A 12,505-nucleotide genomic window follows, 5' to 3' on the forward strand; every position below is an offset into this window, starting at 1 on the left:
GACCAAACGACCGCTCGCGTCGCATTCTCATGTTTAAACAAATATTAAATGTTACTCTAAACCAAAAAGAAAAAAAAAAACTTGTTTTTTTTCACAAGTTACAGCATTTTGTGAGTGAAATAAAAATTGGGACTGTACTGCAAGCGCCGAGATGCATGGGCTTTTGCGTCGCGGCAGAGAAACGCTATTCTAAAACTTTCTTACATAGCGTGCCCTAACGCAAGCGCTGAATTTAGCACTAACGTGCGCTAAAATTGCGTACATTATTCTAAAACTTCCTAATATGAGATGGCTGCCTCAGGTAAAGCAGACGTGAAAACCAGACGACATTGCGGGAACTGATTGAACCCAAAGTTTTCCAATCAAGAGTCATGCACCCTTTTAGTATACTCCAATTGCATGTTTTGTTATCTGCGCTGATTTCCGAACACCTAGCCGCAACCCCGAGACAGCCGTTGTCACCAGCCAAAAAAAGGAAGCGCGCGGCCCGTGCGCTTCCTTTCTTTAAAAGTGTACTTTGTATTCAAGCGACAATGGAAAATATTACATCATTTTTCCGGCGCCGCGTACAACAGAATACGCGCAGCCAACATTTTTTTTTTTTTTTTTTTTGTCTTGCCAAGTTTTTGATTTTTTTCTTGTCCGCTATAGTATCAAAAAGAGGTGTCTCGAAACATACCCAAGCGCTGAAAAAATGACGCGGGTTTGTTGCCAATGCGGAGGGCAAGTTCGTCTGCTTCTTGCGCAGGGGGTAGCGGTGACGTCAGAACACCGAGCCCTGATTGGCTGATCGCGACCCCCTATCTGAGCGTCGTCTGCTCCTTTGCAACGTCGTCTGCTCGCAACGTCGTCTGCGTCTGTCTTACCTTTCCTGCGACTTTCGGAAGCGCAGAGGCCAGATTCAAGAAACGATCTTACGCCAAAAATGTGCGTAAGACAAATCTTGAGAACAAATTCGTATTCACGCAACGAAATTTCGTAAGTTTTGCGCAGGTTACGACGAAATCTTACGACAGCTCCGAAGCTGTCTTACGCACTTCTTATGATCAAATCAGCATGGCCGACAGCGTCGCGGTCGCGACGACCCACGGACGTTTATTTTTCTACGTGCGCTTCTCACGCGTCCCGACTTTAAGCAGCAAGAAAAAAGTAAAAAGTACTTGAAACAGACCACGACGAACAAGAACGCTGGATCCACAAACACCAGGGAAAAGCTCCAACGGCGACGACTCCACCGAACGCGACCAAGTGAGCACGGCAGTTAGGCCTAGCACTCCGCGACTCGGCGACCGTCTGCCCACGACCGGCAGGTGTGCTGAATGGAATATGCCCGCGCGACCCTTGTAAACCCTTCCCGTATTATACTTTAATCGCTGACCTCAGTTTTAGATTAAGAGGTCAATTTCTTCCTCTTGTTATCTCCTTGTTTCCCGAGGCAACGGCGACTCACCGGTGAAAAAGCGGTGAATCTCCGACAGACGGTAAAGCAGCCATCGCTTTGACTAGCAGACGTAAAGCAGACGACGTTAACTGCGCCAACCCGCCGACGCCATTAAAGAATGAGGGGTCTCGCCGCACACGAAAGGAGGGAAAACGTACTTGGGAGGGAACTTGACACGCTCACCTCTCGGTTCTTAGGAAACAAACCTGGGCTCATCGGGACACCTCGCCAGTGAGTCCTTTGACTTCCCTCCTTGATGAGCGTCTGCTAGTTGTTAGACAAAAACAACGTACCGCTCGAGTTATTTCGTCTGCCCTCTCCGAAAGGCGAAGTCGAGCTCGCTCGTAAAGACCTGCACTTCCGAAAGTCGCAGGAAAGGTAAGACAGACGCAGACGACGTTGCGAGCAGACGACGTTGCAAAGGAGCAGACAACGCTCAGATAGGGGGTCGCGATCAGCCAATCAGGGCTCGGCGTTCTGACGTCACCACTACTTCCTTTCTCATGCGCAGAAGACGAAAATGAGCCCACTTGCGAGGCGTATTCGCGACTCCAATTCACTATAGGTGGCGCCACTCGTTTTCCAAAATGGCGGGTTTAGTGAGGGTCGGAGATGCGTGCCGCTGCTGAGCCTGTCTAGTGAGCTGGCTTCACTGAGCGACACAAATTATTTCTGGTATTACGAGGAAGCTAGGGTGTTATGGGCGCAGGTCACCTCTTTATCCTAAAAAGAAAAATAATATTTAGCTTAATATTTACGCCAGGAGGCACATTTTAATTCTGGAGCGAAACCGGAACTAACCTTTATTTTGGATTTAATTTCTCGGTATAGGTCTTAATTTTAGACCCTTTCATAACTCAAGATGTGTCTCACACCGTAATTATTTATTTAAAGAAGTTGCTCGCGGAAACTTTTGTCCCTTCAAAGACAGGGTCTTTCATACACCTTAGAGGTAGCACAGAATATTATTATTTACTGAAAAAAATCAGCGCTGATATTTGTACGTTCCTTTTCTGCCTTTTCCTGTACGCTGCCTCTTCTCGCTCAGATAATAATCATGTGAAATAATGAATTGCGGGCCTTTTAATGGGTTTTTGGGTACTTAGATGAGTAATTGCTTTAACATTATTCCCAGCACAAGAATAACAGAATAAATCCAATTTATACAATGTGTTCACAGAACGTATGAATTAAGAAACGCTGTTCTCACTAGAAAAATTCAAAGACGGAATCCGAGTCAGGCAGCTGAAGTGTGTGCGTTTTTTTAAAGCAACGCATAAAAGTTTATATTGCATCCAGTCATTGACTGTTCGTCTATCTTCATAACGATGTCAGAGGTTCTCATGTGCTAAAAAGAGAACATAATGATACCTTTCTGGAAAGACTATTATAGTTAAATGGCGTATTTTTGTGATCGTGGCGTCAAGTGGGGGCATATATTATCGCGATTTGTAATAATAATAATAATATAAAAATTAATATATGCCAATACCGAAGTTTTCAAGCTCTAAAATAATTTGTTGCTTCTGATCTAATTTTAAACGCGCGAACAAGTACGACAATCTAAAGGGTGCTAATTATCATCGCTGGTGTCAATTGCAGCGTTTTCAAGTACCAAGTTATGAAATAAATATAGTCTAAAATCAATAACACATTCTAGCTAATGTGAGAAATTAATGTAAAATTGCATTGATTGAAAGTGCGATCAAAGTAGCGAATTTTGACAATCGACAAAACTTCCGAGGTCGCCGCCAATACCTTTCCAGACCAAATCCCCCCTCCCCCCCCCCCCCCTCAAAAAAAAAAAAATATATATATATATGGATTTTTTTTTAATTATTAATCTTTTTTATAACAATTAGTTACTTTCGTTTTTACGCGCCGTCGTTTTTCCCATCTCAGCCTTTCCATTTCGAAGGAACGCCTACCCGCTTGCGCGTCTGCTCACTCCAGCAAGTTTGGGTGGCGTTGGAAGCCGGTGAAACAGTAGTGAATTTTAGTATTGAGTATACAAGAAAGCGCTGTGTGTTTGCGTTAGCTTTGCGTGCTCCACGCTGGGCGTGCGCGTTGCCCAAAATTCCGGTCTTGGATTGAAACATGGCAACGACGCGCATGCGCAGCGTGGAGCACGCCACCCTAACGCAAAGACACAGCGCTTGAGTCTATACGCAATACTAAAACTCTCAAGTATAGGTACAATCCCATACCGGCTGCATCACTACGTTAGGACAGTGAAGAGTGTTGTTTACATTCGGAAATGACATTTCGCGTGCAATAATCGCGAGCAGTTCCGCCGTGCCCGCTGAGCAGGAGAATTGGGGGACCCTCACTAGAGCGCTTCCCGTTTCCGCCGCGGGAGGGCGAGCGTCGAGCTGGAGACGCGAATAACGTCGAACCAGGGATGGGCAGTATTTCAAATACAAGTATTTGAAATACGTATTTCAAATACTTTGTGTATTTTGCGTTTGTATTTAATTACAAGTTGGGTAATGTATTTGACGTGTGTTTTTAAATACTAAAACGTGAGTATTTCATATACAATTGTAATTAAATACAATTTTGTGGGTGAAAATACATCCCTCAAATTTGTTGTCACTGTCCAGAGCAGGAAGAAAGCTATGTTCTGCACCGAATGCAGTAAAGCACAAGCGTTTAGTGACTTTGTGATTACGGTGCTAGTCCTGGGCAAGAATAGTGACGAAATCGACGTTCACCGGCAGACTGGCTAACTAAGTGCCTGTGACAACTTGTGATGCTTTCCAGCCTGATTTCCATGCATATTTTTGCCTGGACTATTCTAAATGCGCGGGTGGTCCAGATTTTCGTAACTGGTGCGAGTTGCAACAGTAAAAAATTCTCTAGCTAGTTCTGCGCGTCTTGGTCGTCTCGATTCTTTGTTGGTCTATACCAAAATGTAATCGACAAAAAAAGCTACTTGAAGCTCTGTACTTTTTCACCTATTACGTCCAAGCTGATTACATTTTTTTTGTGATTATATTTCTATTACGTTACTAGAGCCTCGCACACTAACTCCCGAGTGTGCGATGCAAAATTAAGATGAGATACCCAAAAACCCGTTGCAGGTGCCCTGAAGTCGCTGACGCAAATTTTGAGGAATGTATTTAGAAAAGTATTTGAAGGAGACCAAATAAATTTGGTTGTATTTGTATCTTGTATATAAATACTTTTTTAGAAATGTAATTAGATTTGTAATTAAATACATTTTTGACAAAATATTTTGTATTTGTATTTCAATACATATTTCTCATGTATTTTGTCCATCCCTGCGTCGAACCAAACAAGCCCCCCCCCCCCCCCCCCCTCTTTCCCTCTTCCAAGCATCATCATCATCACTTGTAAATCCAGTCAGCGCCATCTAGGTTTCACCAGCATCGCCTTCAGAGCGTCTTGTGGCGTCGCACAACAAGCGTGACGCTGGCAAGCGGCAACGCCAAGACGGAGGCGTCTACCCATTTGCGGCGACTATCCTTCAGCTGTTGGCATCTTGAGGCGGGACGATATCAACGGCATCATGCGCGGGCCTTGTTTTCGAGGTGGCATAGGCCTCCTGCGCTGAAGCTTTGAACAAACTGTGGCGCCCTCATTTTTTGGGTGGTACAAGGTCACCTGATTGGGCCTCGTACTTTACTCGCGGCATTTTCGCCAAGTTTTCCTTTTTTGTGTGTGTGTGTACTGTTGAAGAATTAAAAAAAGACACCTTTCAACGTCCGAAATCGGCTAGATTCAGCGCCGCAAGATAATCGAAAGTTCCACATCCATGACACCACCGCTAGGGTACACGTCTCTTATATCTGGGTGGTGACGTCAAACCATTTGGCGTCGCGACATTTTTTTTTTTTTTTTTTGTGAGGCGTGATACGGTGATTTTTGGTTCACGCTTGTATCGTCTTAGCTCTGATTTGTGCTTTGACAGTGTTAAACTGTCTTTTTTTTATATGTTCTTTCTTGTTATCGCGTTCCGCACCAGAGCAGGCACGCTCCTACATCTGTGACCGTTTGAGACGCTCAAGTTTGTACTACCCAATACAAGTCCTAACGAGTCGCTTTTCGCAGCGCCTCCTCGCCAACAAAGGATGCCTATGGACTAGACCCGGCATCTCGCTCTCATCACGGCTTAAATCTTCCAAAGAATACATCGCCGAGCATAACTTAAGGGTCTCAATTCTAATTACAGTTATGGCATATCTTGACGACGGGCAACGCATATCCAAATTAAAGTGCCAGCTAAAGCAAATATGTCAGGAGTTCCTTAGTAGCACTTATGTAATTAATTCAATATTGATCGCTTAACTGTACTAAACTTACGTCCGCCGCTATCAACACACTGTCCCGAAGGATAATTTTCTTTCTTTGAGTGTTTTTTTTTTCCTTATGTAATATTTTCACTCGAGAGAAAAACACCCCGTATAATTTTATGCTTAAGAAACCTGGTTTTATATTATATTAGTGTATTTGCTGACCCAATCCCGACGGTCAGAGTAATGATAACACTCTTTATTGAACGTGTAAACGAACAGCGAAGGCCTTCTTAGTGGTTTCGGGCTCTCCTGAATTCAAGACGCAATGGCGAATGGGTAACCTAACGGAAAGAATATAAGCAAGCAGATACAGTCTAGCGAATAAAATATTAATTGCTGCGAGGGAAATTTTGCTTGAGGCCTTTATCTGAGACACACGTGACCCCCGTCTCTCTATCGTGGAAGCTTTTAATTAGAATGGCTCTTGTGTTTTGGGTTAATTAAATCAGCCGTTCCCTGGGAAACGACGCGGTGGCAGGAACAAAAAATTCGGTACGCGGCAGGTATTGTCTCAGCTTTTCTTTTATACCTACAGGCGCGCTTTGGTTCCTGTAATCTAGATTGGAAAAACATCGCACAGTTGATTTCGCAACACTTGATTAATACATTGGGGAATCAATAATTAAAACGGTATATTGGCGCATCTCGTGAGGACTCCTATTGCTAGTGTCAGGTTTTGTTAGTATGCGCATCGTTTAACCAGTCTAGAAATTATTTTATACACTGCTAAATTCACACTCAAAATTGTACACAACCTAATTACATTATTTACAGAGGAAAAAGAAGGTACAGGGGGGAGAGCAGACAAACTATGCTTTTATAACAGAAACGTTAAAGGGGTGGTGTCGCAATTTTCGAACCTGTGTTAATGTTGCAACGCGCCGCTGGAATGCAGGTCATGGAAAGTGATTAAACCTTCTCCCATTTTTGGAGGGGAGGGTCCTCCGTACCATCCCCTCCTCCTCCTTACATATATATATATATATATATATATATATATGAACGAATATGTGCAGATGAATGAACCGTACTTAATCCAATGAATCAAAGAATCAAAGTTTCCAGGAACCCGCCGAAAGCCAAAAATTGGCGGAGCCAGGATTTTTGGCTTTCGGCGGGTTCCTGGAAACTTTGATTCTTTGATTCATTGGATTAAGTACGGTTCATTCATCTGCACATATTTGTTCATATCCTCCTCGGAGACCACGTACGATGGTGTGAAGTGCCCGTGTTGTATATATATATATATATATATATATATTATATATATATATATATATATATATATATATATATATATATATATATATCTGGGCAGTTTCCTTTAGATTCAGGCAACGAGTGGTAGCCGTATTTTTTATTTTGCTTCAAATTTTGATATTTTCTGGGGCAAGTTTCAAGAAGAACAATCTTTTTTATTTTAATGTCCTGAGAGGTTTAGTTTCTGAGAAAAAAAAATCTCAAAGAAGCGGGAAAGAACGACGAGGTTTTGACGATTGTCGTGTGTGGCGTTTTTGAATCACTCTCTATCTCAAAGTATTCAAAATAGAGTGTCTATATTTGTTTATTGTGATATATATGAAAGTAGGTAAAACGACATTATAATAATGTGGATATATATATATATATATATATATATATATATATATATATATATATATATATATATATATATATATATATATAGATATGGAGACAACGTACGATGATGGGAAGTGCCTGTGATATATATACATACATATGACGGGCACTTCCCAGCATCGTACGTTGTCTCCGAAGAGCAATTGACGAACATATGCAGATGAATGAACCGTAGTTAATCCGATGAATCAAAGAATAAAAGTTTTACGATCCTGCCGAAAGTCAAAATAATTGGTGGAGCCAGGATTTGAACTCTGGGCCTTTCAATGTCCGGTCGGGTGTGCTGGCCACTACACCACTCCACCTTGGCTTTCCCTGCGTTTCCTATCTCTATTTTAAATGCACAAGAACCGAAATGTTACCAAACAGAGATATTCTGGAAGCGTGTGCTTCTAGAACACGTCTGATTGGTTACAATAAGAAATAAAACTAAAATCACAAAATAATTAGAATAAAGTTACATCATTAATAAGACTAACAAAAAGCATTACTGGAATAAATTCTCTGGCACAAAAGATACAGCACAAGCTGGTCATAGTAAACAAACTGCTACAACAACAAAAGAAAAGAACGATTAAAAACACTATTCAAACGAACTGCCGTCCCGAACGCGACTTAGAGGTACTAGAAAACAGACTTTAATACAGGATATGTGCAGTCAATTGAAACTATGCTGTATGACACCGAAAGACAACCAAATCAAAAAAGAAATAGCAATTCTATATTTTTCTTTGATATGGATGCCAATGGTCTAATTGAAATTATAAAACAATTAACGACTAATAAAGCAACAGGGTTGGATTAAATTAGGGCTAGATACGTTAAATACCGCATCACTATAATGAAACCTGCATTGTTACAGCTGAACAATCGTATATTTTTCTAGCGGCATCATCCCCCTCCCCCCCCCCCCCCCCAAAAAAAAAAAAAAGCTTTAAACCATTGTCGTTTGGCCTGTATACAAGAAAGGTGAGAAAAATGAATTCCTAAATTATAGACCAGTACGCATCCTTTCGGTAGTAAATTAGATAATGAAAAATACATTAATAAAATACATGAGTGCTATATCGCAAAATATAGCCTATTAACTCGCACGCAATATGAATTCAGGGAAACATATAGGAACCAGTGATCTTCTAGAAGGCTTTTTTGACTATGTAAATGAAAACAAGGGCGCCGGTAATTATGTTCTAGCTTTATTTATAGATTTTTACCAGGGATTTTGATACAATAAATAATGTTGTATTGATAGATAAACTATATAATATTGAAATTTAAGGAAATACGCGTGATTTATGCCGAAGTTATCGTACTAATCAGTTTCAAATAGTACGTTTTGGCTCAATATATAGCAAGGCAATTAAGGTAAAACAAGGAGTACCACGAGGTACAGTCCTCGGTCCACTACTTTTTAATTTATATGAAAACGAGGTAGCACAGGTTAGGTTAAAAAGTAAGCTCCATCAATCTGCAGATGACACGGTAATTGTATACGCACATAGAAATTACGGAGTACCTGCAATGACGATACAAGATTATCTACATGTCATTATTCAACGGTAGCGTAAAAACCAAATAATCGTAAACGTTCCTAAAAAGCAAGTAATATAGTTTAGAGATCCGAGAAAAGCAATTGTAAATGAATTTCCAATAAAAATGCATGATCAAAACTGCAACAACTACTTGTACATCCCGCTAAAATCCGCTGATAATGTCAAATACCTGGGTATGCACATAGACAAACATGTTAAATGGGATATTAACATAGACCAGGTTTGTAAGACATCAAGGGTATGAATCGCACATATGTACCATATCTAAGACCTAGTACCGCGATCCATACTTAAAATGATATACAATGCACTGGAGAAATCCGCACTTCAATATGGATCATAACAGTTTACGTGGACTGTGCCAAATATTTGCAACTAAGGATGGAATCGATTCAAAAAACGATAGTTAGGAATAACGGTTACCGAAGTGATGAAACTGATCTCAGATTATATGCATACAGAAGTTAAAATGCTACGTTTCAAAGATGAAATGAAGTATGATAATATTATAAAACATTTTTGCAACAACGAACATAGGCGGGAAAATTAAAAAAGAAAGAACATTAAGGCTAAAAGTTTTAGTTGAACCATTTATGAGAACAAACTATGGAGAGGCAACAAGGAAATATTACGTACCTAAGCGTCATAATACATTACCGGACGAGCTACATAAAATAAAATCCAATAGAATAAGAAACTAGCCAAAAAGATTGATAATTGAACGGGGAAAAAAGACTCATTAAAATATAAAAGGAATAAATAATGGTGTATCCCTAAAAACGCGTAATACCAAAAAGTTTTCTTTTCTCTTCAATTATTAGAATTACGTTGTACGTCACGAATTCAAGCAGCCTTCACGATATATAAATACCAATTCAATATGAATGGACGAGTTCTACAAACTTACTCACCAATTCAAAGGAATTATTATCAGCCCTGAAACGAGGTGGTACTGCAATAATTTATACTTACATTTGAACGCCTTGTTGTTTTTAGTTATCTGTGCAATAACAAGCAGGGGCTCCTGTCGCGTCCCACTCGCAATCCACCATTGGCTTATGTGAACTTTATATTGTATTGTTTTCAAAAGAAAGTAAATAAAGATGGTTTTTGTATTGTATTGTGTATATATAATTTATACTGTGTACGCAAAAGTGCCAGGTTCTATCTTTGCACATATATACATATATTTCTTCCTCAAATTCTTTAGCACCATATATCGCAAAATCAAAATAGCTCATAAGCTGTGATCTAATTTCGCATTACAGAAATTTGTAAACAACTTCCAATTTATCATTTGTTTTGTAATCAACTATTAAAATATAGAGGCCATTCTAGATCATGCGATATCTAAAATAGTCAAAGACAAGTTTGAAAAGCGCCCCATAAGCTCCAGCACGTTCCAGCCGACGGATCAAAGACAGTTCACAAGCTTTCTAGAACGCCCGGAGCCTCTTCGCGTCGCGCCCGCTCGGTGGCACATGCCGTTTACATGACCGGATATTGAATGCGGCAACTGGATTCAATACGACTAAGTCGCATTCGTGTAAACGTGGCTTATGTTCTTTTTCGACATGTATGGTGTATGTAACGATAGCGGTGGTGAACGATGGACGTTTTTGTTGGAAGATGGCGGTCGTCTTTCTCCATGTATGATTTGGTTATACCGGTGGTCCTGTGGTATAAGCGTTTTGTTGGAAAGACGGCAGTCACCTACGTCATCGGACGCAAAATCATACCAGCCACACCGAATCATATCGGCAAGCAAAGTGGCTGCCAGTATAGACAGACCCGGAGCCATAGCGGTGCCGGTATCTCCAGTTATGCAGAACGCCAAACCAAACTAGCTGCATCCATAACACAAAGAAATTATGTTGGTGTCATACCAGAACTGTACAAGCAGCAGGTTTTTTTCTTGTACGTTTTGCCAATAGGGACAGCCAAAGAACCACCAGTAACTATCCTAAGCATTCAGGAAGTATGCCGTAATTTTTTTAGACTTTCTGGGCGGCCCCTTTTTAATAAAATTCTTTCTCGCAAAGGGACGAACTTTCTTCGAACATTAAATTTCGTGCCCCTATTAATCCCTGAACAAGCACACTGGGTTCAGGACATTCATAAGCCACCATGGAAGCTACCATTACTATACGTCCACATGAACATTCCAGGCATGGAAACAAAAGCATCGGTAAATACACACGTTGCAAGGACATTGACCCTAGCACATCTACAGGAAAAATACGACGACAACATCCACGTGTATACCGACGGATCAACCAAGGATCAAGGATCAACATCAGCATTTGTGGTACTCCAGTTCAACCATTCGTCATCCTTTCCGTTGTCACATCATACTTCTTCAACTACCGCAGAATTGCATGCTTTACTCGCGGCTGCAATATACATCAAAAATAGCTCGACAGCGAATTCCTGGGTTATATGTACGGACTCCAAGCCAGCACTACAATCCATTAATACCCTGAACACTCGCAACGAAAATATGGCTCTTGTGTACCGAATTTGTGAAGAACTTGGGGAAGCAATAAGGGTTGGACATACGGTACATCTTCATTGGGTTCCTGGACATAGCGGTATTTTAGGAAACACCCAAGCTGACCAAGTGGCTACGGATGCATATACAAGCAACAACGTCCAGCTCACACCTTTTACAAAAAGCGATGCCAAGCGGTACATTCGTTGTCTGAGAAACATGATGTCCCCTGACACGTGGCTCAAGAGCATCTCGGAACAGAGCCTACTCCTTCTAATTGATCCAGACCTTCGGTGCCCAGTCCATAATTACTTGAGCAGACTTATTGAAACACTAATTCATCGCCTACGACTAAATGTTGCGTACACCGGCAAATTTCTTTACCGAATTCAACAGGTGGAAACACCGAGCTGCAGGTGTGGCCACCCCGTGGAAGACGTCGAGCACATAGTAATGGACTGTCCCAGATACGGCCAGTGGCGAACTCGATTACGAGTGGGACTAAGCATACTCGACAATCGCTCTTTTTCTTTGGCCAAAGTTTTAGGACCTTGGCCCGATTTAAAAAGCCAGAAGAGGGCATCAACTTTACTACGTGATTTTTTACTGACACAAAGATGGTTTACAGATATTAGGTATCATACGAAGGTCAAAACACCCACAACGCGCCCTTAAAAGATAAGTGCGTTTTTTTTTTATAGTAAGTTTATTACTATGTTACAGTAATCTATTGTACATATGTACAAATGTATTTATTGCGTAATCGCTTCTCTCACCGTGTATTTTGTTTGTTCGTGTACGGCAACTGAGAGTATTATTCATGGTGTTATCATTTTATATTTGGATGTTATACATCATTCATACTGTACATTACTTGATCTGAAGTAGCTGGTCCCAGGATATGGGACCAAACTCTTCAACTCATCAAATAAACATTGAATTGAATTGAAATCACCATTTCCCCGTTAATAAGAAATTACATGTCCACCCTCTATCACAAAAACGACTGTCATCCTTGGCCCCTCAAAGTTCAACTTTCATATTGCATTGCCTTCCTCTC

At 40.9% G+C, this 12,505-nt stretch overlaps 1 pseudogene; it reads left to right on the forward strand.

Moving 5' to 3' along the window:
• Positions 1 to 288: 288 nt before the first annotated feature.
• Positions 289 to 12,080, forward strand: LOC115326756 (annotated as a pseudogene).
• The last annotated feature ends 425 nt before the right edge of the window (positions 12,081 to 12,505 follow it).

This window comes from Ixodes scapularis, unplaced genomic scaffold (assembly GCF_016920785.2).
Source record: "Ixodes scapularis isolate PalLabHiFi unplaced genomic scaffold, ASM1692078v2 PGA_scaffold13__105_contigs__length_92229423, whole genome shotgun sequence".
Taxonomy (NCBI): Eukaryota; Metazoa; Arthropoda; class Arachnida; order Ixodida; family Ixodidae; genus Ixodes; species Ixodes scapularis.